Source organism: Macaca mulatta, chromosome 6 (genome assembly GCF_049350105.2).
Source record: "Macaca mulatta isolate MMU2019108-1 chromosome 6, T2T-MMU8v2.0, whole genome shotgun sequence".
Taxonomy (NCBI): Eukaryota; Metazoa; Chordata; class Mammalia; order Primates; family Cercopithecidae; genus Macaca; species Macaca mulatta.
Genome location: NC_133411.1, coordinates 86,674,917 through 86,685,360, shown reverse-complemented (window position 1 = coordinate 86,685,360; position 10,444 = coordinate 86,674,917). Strand labels below are relative to the sequence as shown.

The following is a 10,444-nucleotide window of genomic DNA, read 5'->3' as shown; positions in this document are numbered from 1 at the left end:
CTGAGGAAAACTAATGTTTAAGGAAGAGGGTCAAATGTATCAAGCACCACATAGAGATAAAATAAAAGAATATTGGAAAATGCCACTGAATTCAACACTGAGAAAGTCACATCAGTAAAAATTTAAAGCAGCAGATGAGGAGCCTATGTAAGACAAGGTGTGGAGGAAAAAATATGAGAGCTGACATTCTCATCAAAAACACAAGCGGTCAAAAGTTATTGTTCATAACTATGAAATAAGAAATGGATGTCAAAGTATGTTGTTTATAGCTTCAGAGGTTGACCAGAGGAGGAACTGAGAACAATTACGTAGCTTTCTTGGAGGGGAATATAATGGAATTAAATCTTCATCTTTCCCATTGGGAAGTCAAAAGCCAATGTCTAAATTTCTTTACTCAAGAGATAGCAGTGTGAACAACTTACAAAAATGGAAGTGACCAAAGGAAGAATAAAGAACAGAAACAGTTACAACCAGTGGCTACTGGACAATAGAACTGATGGGGGATAATGGGTGTGGGAGACTATTGCTTCCTGTCATAAACTCATCTGTAGCTCAGTTTCCTCATCTGTAAAATGGAGATAATCGTGCCTGCCTTAGAGATTATTGTGAGGGTTAACTGAGCTAACACATGTAGAAGGCAAAAAATGACACAACACAAAACAAGCATTCAATTTATTTAATTTTTATTGTTTTAGCCCTTTGCAATACCACTTTGATAAAAATTTTAATTTAAGGTGAGAAATTAGAGCTATTAAATGTGAACTACTTTTTCCAGACTCTAGCTAGAACAGGGTGTGGGTTATAAGAGCTATCGTTTTGTTTTGTGTTAAGATTAGAGACTATTGAATTTGCTTGTAGACTGAAGGATAGGAACCAATAGCAAAAAACATGTTGAAGGTACAAGAGAGAAGTAACTGACAAGGTCTCTGAGGAGGTAGGAGGGGGTGGAATTCAGAGCACAGGTTGAGATTTTTGTGTGGAGAAAACAAGTGTCAGTTCTGAGGACAAAAATAACGGAGTTGCAAGATTATGAAATTAGGGGCTATGATTCATTCATCTTTAGAACTTCAGGGTTTAGCCTAATGGTAGGGCTAAGAAGATCTCACTATACACTCCCTTTGAACCCTTTTTAATTTTGTATACATGTATAAGTACCACCTATAAAATAAAGAATGAGACTTGAATTATCCAGCAAACCATCATATACAAATCTGCTTTGTTTAAAATCTTCTAATTCGTAATTCTTATTCCCTTCTTCTTTATCACTTGGATTTTGACCCTATGTCTATTTTTCCATATACATGTATATACATAGATACATGTATATATATACATACATACATACACACATATACATATACATATATATGCATATGTACATATACGCATATACATATACATATGTATGCATATTAACATATATAATACATGTACACACACATACGCACATTTTTTTTTTTGAGACACAGGGTCTCACTTTGTTGCCCAGGCTAGAATGTGGTAGCACCCTCATGGCTCACTGGAACCTCAACATCCTGGGCTCATGTGATCCTCCTGCCTCAGCCTCCTTAGTAGCTGGGACAACAGGCATGTGTCACCATGCCCCATTAAATTTTGTATTTTTTTGTAGAGATGGGGTCTCCCTATGTTGCCCAGACTGGTCTTGAACCCCTGGCCTCAAATGATCCTCCAGCTTGGGTCTCACTAAATATATATATTTGGAGATAGGGTCTTACTCTTTTGTCCATGCTCCGTTGCCCAGGCTGGAGTTCATGGCACTTGTGCCCAGGCATGATTGCAGCTCACTGTAAGCTCAACCTCCTGGGCTCAAGCAATCTCCCACCTCAATTTCCTCCGTAACTGAATACAGGTGTGTGCCACCATGCCAGGATAATTTTTTCTCTTTTGTTTTGAGACAGAGTCTCACCTCTATCACCCAGGCTGGAGTGCAGTGGTGTGATCTCAGCTCACTGCAGCCTTGACTCCCTGGGCTCAAGTGATTCTCCCACCTCAGCCTCTTGAGTAGCTGAGACTACACGTATGCGCTACCATGCCTGGCTAATTTTTGTATTTCTTACAGAGAAAGGGTTTTTCCCTGTTGCCCAGGCTGGTCTCAAATTCCTGACCTCAAGCGATCTGCCCACTTTGGCTTCCCAAAGTGGTGGGATTACAGGCACAAGCCACCATAACTGGCTAATTTAAAAAAAAAAAAAATTTTTTTTTAGTAGAGACAAGGTCTCACTGTGTTGCCCAGGCTGGTCTCAAACTCTTGGCCTCAAGCAATCCTCCCACTTTGGCCTCCTAAAGTGTTGGAATAGGCTAGAGGTGGTGGCCTACATCTGTAATCCCAGCACTTTGAGAGGTAGAGATGGGTAGATCACTTGAGGTGAGGAATTAGAGACCAGCATGGCCAACATGGAGTAACCTTGTCTCTACTAATAATACAAAAATTAGCCGGGCATGGTACTGTGCACCTGTAATCCCAGCTATTTGGGAAGCTAAGACAGGAGAATTGCTTGAACCTCGGAGGCGGAGGTTGCAGTGAGCCGAGATCACGCCACTGCACCCCAGTCTGGGCGGGCGACAGAACGAGACTCCATCTCAAAAACAAACAAACAAACAAACAAAAACTAAAAACTTGTTGTATTATTTACTTATTTATTTTTAGACAAAGTCTCACTCTGTCACTTAGGCTGGAGTGCAGTGGCGTGATCTCTACTCGCTGCAACCTCGGCCTTCCAGGTTCAAGTGATTCTCCTGCCTCAGCGTCCAGAGTAGCTGGGATTATAGGGGCGTGTCACCACACCCAACTCATTTTTGTGTTTTTAGTAGAGATGGGGTTTCACCATGTTGGCCAGGCTGGTTTCTAATTCCTGACCTCAAGTGATCCGTCCGTCTCTGCCTCCCAAAGTGCTGGGATTACAGGCATGAGCCACATGCCTGGCCACAAAACAAGTTTTCCTAGGATTCTATCTTCAGTTCACTATAAGAAGACTTGTTAGCTTTCATAATGGTTAAATATTCTTGTGAAATTCTTATACTCACAAGATCCTGCCATGTCGATACTTTTGTTGAATCATGTTGATAAATTTAGATAACAGGATAATAATGGAGCACTAATTATAATAAAATAATTTAATAACATTTCCTAACATTCTTTAAATACTAGAAAGACGTTTTGAAAAATAATATCTTTTAATACTAAGAGAAAAATTTACCAGTTGCAATAATTATATATTTATGAATTTGATATTATAGGAAATTTTTGAAAATCTCAAATCAATAATGTAAATTCCCACCTCTGACCAGGCACGGTGGCTCACGCCTGTAATCCCAGCACTTTGGGAGGCCAAGGTGGGTGAATCACCCGAGGTCAGGAATTCAAGACCAGCCGGGCCAACATAGGAAAGTCCCATCTCTACTAAAAATACAAAAAAAAAAATTAGCCGGGCATGGTGGCATGTGCCTGTAGTGCCTGTAGGCTGAGGCAGGAGAATTGCTTGAACCCGCGAGGCAGAGGTTGCAGTGAGCCGAGGTTGCACCACTGCACTCCAACCTTGGTGACAGAGCGAGACTCTGTCTAAAAATAAAATAAATTTCCATCTCAAAAAACTAGAAAAGGAGAGTAAAATAAGCCCAAAGCAAGCAGAGGGAAAGAAATAATGAAGAATAGAAATTAATAAAACTGAAAACAGAAAAAAAAATCAACAACAAAAAAACTAGTTCTTTAAAAAGATGAATAAAATTGACAAACCCCTAGCAAGACCAACAGGGGAAAAAAGTAGAGGAGATGCAAATTGCTACTAATATTAGGAATTAAACAGGGGATATAACTGCAGACCTTGCAGACGTTGAAAAGTTAATAACAGCATAACACAAACAACTCTAACACAGAAATTTGACAACTTAGATAAATTAGCCAATTCCTTGAAAAACACAAACTAGTTTGGGAGCAGTGCCTCACACCAGTAATTACAGCACTTTGGGAGGCCAAGGCAGGAAGATCGTTTGAGGCCAGGAGTTTGAGATCAGCCTGGGCAACGTGGGGAAACCCGTCTACAAAAACTTTAAAAAAAAATTAGCAGGCCATGGTGGCACGTGCCTGTAGTCCCAGTTACTCAGAAGGGTGAGGATCACTTGAGCCTAAGAGGTTGAGGCTACCGTGAGCCGTGATCACACCACTGCACTCCAGCCTGGGTGACAGGGCAAGACCCTGTCTATAAAAAAACCCACACAAACTATCACAACTCATCGAATATTAGATAGATTATTTAAATAGTCCTATAGCTAATAAGGAAGTTAAATTCATAACTTAAAATTGTCAGGCCCAAATAGTTTTCACCAGAGAATTCTACTGAATGTTTAAAGAAGAATTAACACCAATTCTTCTCAATCTCTTCTAGAAATTAGAAACGAAAGAAACACTTTCCAATTCATTTTTTGTCAATTCGTTTCTAAAAATCGACGTTACCTTAATACTAAAACCAGACAAAGACAGAAAAGAAAACTACAGACCAATATCCCTTATGAATGTAAAATCACACATTCCTATCAAAACATTAAGCAAACAGAATTCAGCAATATACAAAATTATTCTACTACAACAAGCTGGTTTATTTTGGGGATTCAAAGCTGGTTCAATATTTAAAAATCTATCTATATGATCTACCATATTAACAGGCTAAATTTAAAAAATTACATGATCATATCAATTCATGTAGAAAAAGTACTTGAAAAAATTCAAGGCGGGGTATAGTGGCTCACACCTGTAATCCCAACACTTTGGGAGACTGAGGCAGGAGGATCACCTGAGGCCAGGAGTTTGAGACCAGCCTGGCCAACGTAGTGAGACCCTGTCTCTACAAAAAATAAAAAATTAGGCAGGTGTGATTGTGCACACCTGTAATCCCAGATACTCAGGAGGCTGAGCAGGGAGGATTGCTTGAGCCCAGGAATTCCAGGCTGTAATGAGCTATGATTGTACCACTGCACTCCAACCTGAGCAACAGAGGAAGACCCTGTCTTTAAAACACAAACACAAAAAAGTCAACACTTATTCCTTTTAAAAAAGTCTCAGAAATCTGGCAATAGAGAAAAACTTTCTGACTTGATAAAGAATATCTACTAAGAACTACAATTAACTCATATTTAATGCTAAAAGATGGAATGCTTTTCCACGAAGATTGGGGGCAAGGTAAGGATGTCCACTTTTACCACTCTTGTTCCATGTACTACTGGAAATAGATGATTTCCAAAAATTCACACATAGAATATCTTTTTAAAAATCTACAACTTCAACAATAAAAACACACAAATAATCCTTAGAAGATGAGCAAAAGAGACATAAAGAGACATTAATCTACTGAAGAGAATAAGTGGGTAGCAAATCAACCCACAGAAAAATGTTCATCGTTAGTTATTAGAGAAATGCAAGTTAAAACCACAATGAGATGTCACTACTCATCGCTATTAGAAAGGATAAAATTAAAAGTAGTGGCTGGGCATGGTGGCTCATACCTATAATCCCAGCACGTTGGGAGGCCAAGGCAGGAGGGTCACTTGAGCCCAGGAGTTTGAGACCAGCCTTGGTAACATAGTGAGAGCCCATCTATACAAAAATTAGCCATGCGTGGTGGCATGCACCTGTGGTCCCAGCTTCTCAGGAGGCTGAGGTGGGAGGATTGCTTGAGCCTGGGAGATTGAGGCTGCAGTGGGCCATAATTGTACTACTGCACTACAGCCTTAGCTTCAGAGCAAGGTGCTGTCAAAGAAAGAAAGAAAAAAAGAAAAGAAAAGAAAAGACAACCAATAAAAACTGAACATGTAGCTAACATATAACCTAGAAATTGCATTCCTGGCTTTTATCCCAGAGAAATAAAGACATGTTAACACAAAAACTTATAAATACATGTTTACAGCAACTTTATTTGTAATAGCTGAACAATAGAAATCATCCAGATGTCTTTCAATGGGTGAGTGGTTAAATAGTGGTACATTTATGCTATGGAATATTATTCAGCAATCAAAAGGGACATTTTCTTTTTTAAATTGATAGGGAAGAGGCTAGTGCAGTGCTGGCATTCTCCTTCCATTTTTTCTTTTGGCAACATGGTCTTGCTCTGTCACCCAGGCTGTAGTGCAGTGGTACAATCACAACTTACTGCAGCCTTAAACTCCTAGGCAATGAAATGATCCTTCTGCTGAATTGCTTGAGCCTGGGAGTCAGAGATTGCAGTGAGCCAAGATTGTGCCATTGCACTCCAGCCTGACCAACAGAGTGAGACTCTGTCTCAAAAAAAAAAAGAAAAAAAAAAATGATCCTCCTGCCTCGGCCTCCCAAACAGTTGGGACTATAGGCACGTGCCAACATGCCTGTTTAGTTTTTTTAAAAAAGGTTTGTAGTGACTGGGTCTCACTGTGTTGCTTAGGCTGGTGAACTCCTGGCCTCAAGAGATCCTCCTGCCTCAGCCTCCCAAAGCACTGGGATTTTAGGTGTGAGCCCCCGTGCTTGGCACGAGTATAGGTTTTTAATAGGAATTTTAGTTCTCAGTTATAAGAAAATATGTTATATAACACTAGCCTGCTAGTGAATATTCATTCCCATTCCAGATCTTCACTAGCAAGTGGTATGGTCTTGGACAAATGACTTGACCTCTCTTTGCTTCAGTTACTCTGTCAAATAGGTAGATTGGAACAGTGACAGGTGACCAAGAACCCACAATTCTACCCTGAGTGGAATTTCCATCAGTTTACTGTAATATATTGAATTATTTTCTTTTTTACTGCTTTTCACTTAAAATTTTTCTTTTTAAAAATTCACATTTACATTATTTATATTTTGATTAAAATATTAATTTACTTGTTGCAGAAACACAATTTTATGACACAAATAAACATTTAAAACAATTGCCCAATTTGAGGCTCTAAATTTTTAGACATTTCCACATGTTGGCTGATGTATGGAAGAGATTTTCTATTTTATTAGAAATTTAATTGAATAATAATAATTTCTTTTTTTCTTTTTTTGAGACGAGGTCTCACTTTGTCATCCAAACTGGAGTGCAGTGGCGCCATCTCAGCTCACTGCAGCCTCAACCTCCAGGTTCAAGCAGTCCTCCTGACTCAGCCCCCTAAGTAGCTGGAACTACAGGCACATGCTACCATGCCCAGCTAATTTTTTGTAGTGATGGGATTGCCCAGGCTGGTCTCAAACTCTTGAGCTCAAGCAATCCACCCACCTTAGCCTCCCAAAGTGTTAGGATTACAGGCGTGAGCCACCATGCTGGCCAATAATAATAATTTATTTATCATAATTTATCTTTGTATATTGAAGCATCCATTTTATAAACTGAAATAAAAATCTTTTATAGTTCTGAACAGTTTTTAAATGGAATAATATGGTTATGTCTGGTTTTAACATGAGATGAATTGAAAAAGACATGTTTTTTTAAAAAAATAGCACACCCTTCATGTTTAGTGGTGAAAGAGTAGGAAGAAATTATTTGCCTTTACTAAAGAAATATCAATTAAACTTAAAATATTAGGTCATTTGCTCTGATGATTTTACAATCTCAAATGGAAACAGATTTTAGCCTGGGGGTCAGATGGGGCAAGGATAGACATCTCAGGTAATATTTTCAATGCTATGGCGATTTTAGAGATGTTTTTCTATGCACTTGCCTAGAGCAGAATAAATATGTAAGTCTAGCAGTTTAAATATGTACCTTAAAACTCTACCAACTTAAAATGCAAACAGCTGTTGTAATGCAATAGGAAAATAATCCAATTTTTTAAAAGGGCGAGAGGCTTGAAATGTCACTTCACAAATGTATATAAAAGGCTAAAAAGCATATGCAAAAATATTCAGCATGCTAGGCACACTGGTGCGTGCCTATAGTTCCAGCTACTTGGGAGGCTGAGGTGGGAGGCAGGAGGCTCGCTTGAGTCCAGGAGTTCAAACTAGCCTGGGTAACATAGTGACACCCTGTCTTAAAACAAAACCAAAAAAAACCAAAAAGTTTCATTTTTAAAAAAAAGTTCAGGCCGGGCGCGGTGGCTCACGCCTGTAATCCCAGCACTTTGGGAGGCCAAGGCGGGCGGATCACAAGGTCAGGAGATCGAGACCACGGTGAAACCCCGTCTCTACTAAAAAAAATACAAAAAATTAGCCGGGCGCGGTGGCGGGTGCCTGTAGTCCCAGCTACTCAGGAGGCTGAGGCAGGAGAATGGCGGGAACCCGGGAGGCGGAGCTTGCAGTGAGCCGAGATCGCGCCATTGCACTCCAGCCTGGGCGACAGAGGGAGACTCCGCCTCAAAAAAATAAAAATAAAAATAAAAATAAAAATAATTTTAAAAAATTTAAAAAAAGTTCAGCATCATTAGTCCTTAGAGAAATGAAAATGGAATCCAAAACGAGATATCTCTACACATCCACTAGATTAACTAAAAGTAGCAGATTGACAACACCAAGAATTGACAAGGATTTAGGTAACAAACTCTCATACGTTGCTAGTGAGAGTGTAAAATGGTACACCATTTTGGAAAACGGCCTCACAATTTCTTACCATGTGACCCAGCAATTACATTCCTAAGTATATACCCAAGAGAAACAAACAAACAAACAAACAAAAAATGTCCACATAAAGACTTGTACCTAAATGTTCATAGTGGCTTAATTCATAATATAGCCCAAAACTAAAAAGAACCCAAATGTCCATCAGCAGGGAAATGAATAAATTGTTATCTATTTACACAATGAGAATTACTGATACACAAAACAACAGGGATGAAGTTAAAAACATTCAACTGAGTGAAAAAAAAACCTAGACTAAAAAGAGTCATATAATGTGATTCCATTTCTAATAAGCTCTGTAACTGTTAAACTTAACCTATAATTGATAGAAATCAAATTAGTAATTGCCTGGGACAGGGAGTGGAAAAGAGGCATAAGAGACGTTTCCATGGTAAAGGAAATGTTTACTTTTTTTTTTTTTTTGAGGTGGAGTTTCGTTCTTGTTGCCCAGGCTGGAGTGCAATGGCGCAATCTCGGCTCACTGCAACCTCCACCTCCCAGGTTCAAGTGATTCTCCTGTCTCAGCCTCCTGAGTAGCTGGGATTACAGGCGCCCGCCACCACGCCAAGCTAATTCTTTGTGTTTTTAGTAGAGACGGGGTTTCACCATGTTGGCCAGGCTGGTCTCGAACTTCTGACCTCAGGTGATCCGCCAGCCTCTGCCTCCCAAAGTGCTGGGATTACAGGCGTGAGCCACCGTGCCCGGCTTGGAAATGTTTACTATCTTAACTATAGTAGTGAAGGTTACATAAGACCACACGTTTAAATAGATGTGTTTTACTTTATGTAAATTATAACTCAATAAGGTTGGTAAAACACACACACACACACACACACACACACACACACACACACGTGCGCGCGTGCGCCACGAAGTATCACACGGGGGGCTGCCTCGCCCGGGCACTGATACCTGAACGTTGAGCGCGAGCCCGCGGAGATGAACGCTTTAACTAAGGTGAAGCTGATCAACGAGCTGAATGAGGAAGAGGTCAAGCTTGGGGTGGCTGATAAGGTGTCCTGGCACTCCGAGTACAAGGACAGCGCCTGGATCTTCCTGGGAGGGCTTCCTTATGAACTGACTGAAGGGGACATCATCTGTGTATTCTCACAATATGGGGAGATTGTTAACATTAATCTTGTGCGGGACAAGAAGACTGGGAAATCCAAAGGATTCTGTTTCCTCTGCTATGAAGACCAGAGGAGCACGATTCTGGCCGTTGACAATTTTAATGGGATCAAGGTCAAAGGAAGAACTATCCGAGTGGATCATGTGTCTAACTATCGGGCTCCTAAGAGCTCGGAAGAAATGGATGATGTGACCAAAGAGCTCCACAAGGGCTCCCGTGGGGCTCATACCTACTCGTCGAGTTTGTCTGAGAGCTCTGAAGACGAAAAACCAACAAAAAAGCACAAGAAGGAGAAAAAGGAAAAAAAGAAAAGAAAGAAAGAAAAAGAGAAAACTGATCGGTTGGTACAGGGAGAGCAACCATCCTCTTCGTCACCCAGAAGCAAGACAGTAAAGGAAAAGGATGACCCTGGCCCTAAGAAGCACAGCAGCAAGAACTCGGGGAGAGCTCAGAAGTCACAGCCCAGGGAGAGACGGAAGCTCCCTGAGGCCAGGACTGCCTACTATGGTGGAGTAGAGGACATAGAGAGGGAGCAGAAGAAGGAGAAACCCAAGCACGAGCACAAGTCCTCAAGTGGGAGGGAGGCAAGAGAAGAAACAACCAGGGATAGGGACAGAGGGCGGAGCTCAGACACACTTTCTAGCCCCTACAACGCGCATTCCGAAAGGCGTAGTCATAGAACTCGAAGTAGGAGCCGAGATAAATCCCATAGGCATAAAAAGACCCGTCGCTCCTGGAAGTGA

The 10,444-nt window shown here is 40.6% G+C and overlaps 1 pseudogene; it reads left to right on the top strand.

The window, feature by feature from the left end:
* Positions 1-9,510: 9,510 nt before the first annotated feature.
* LOC710773 (RNA-binding motif protein, X-linked 2) lies at positions 9,511-10,444 on the top strand (annotated as a pseudogene).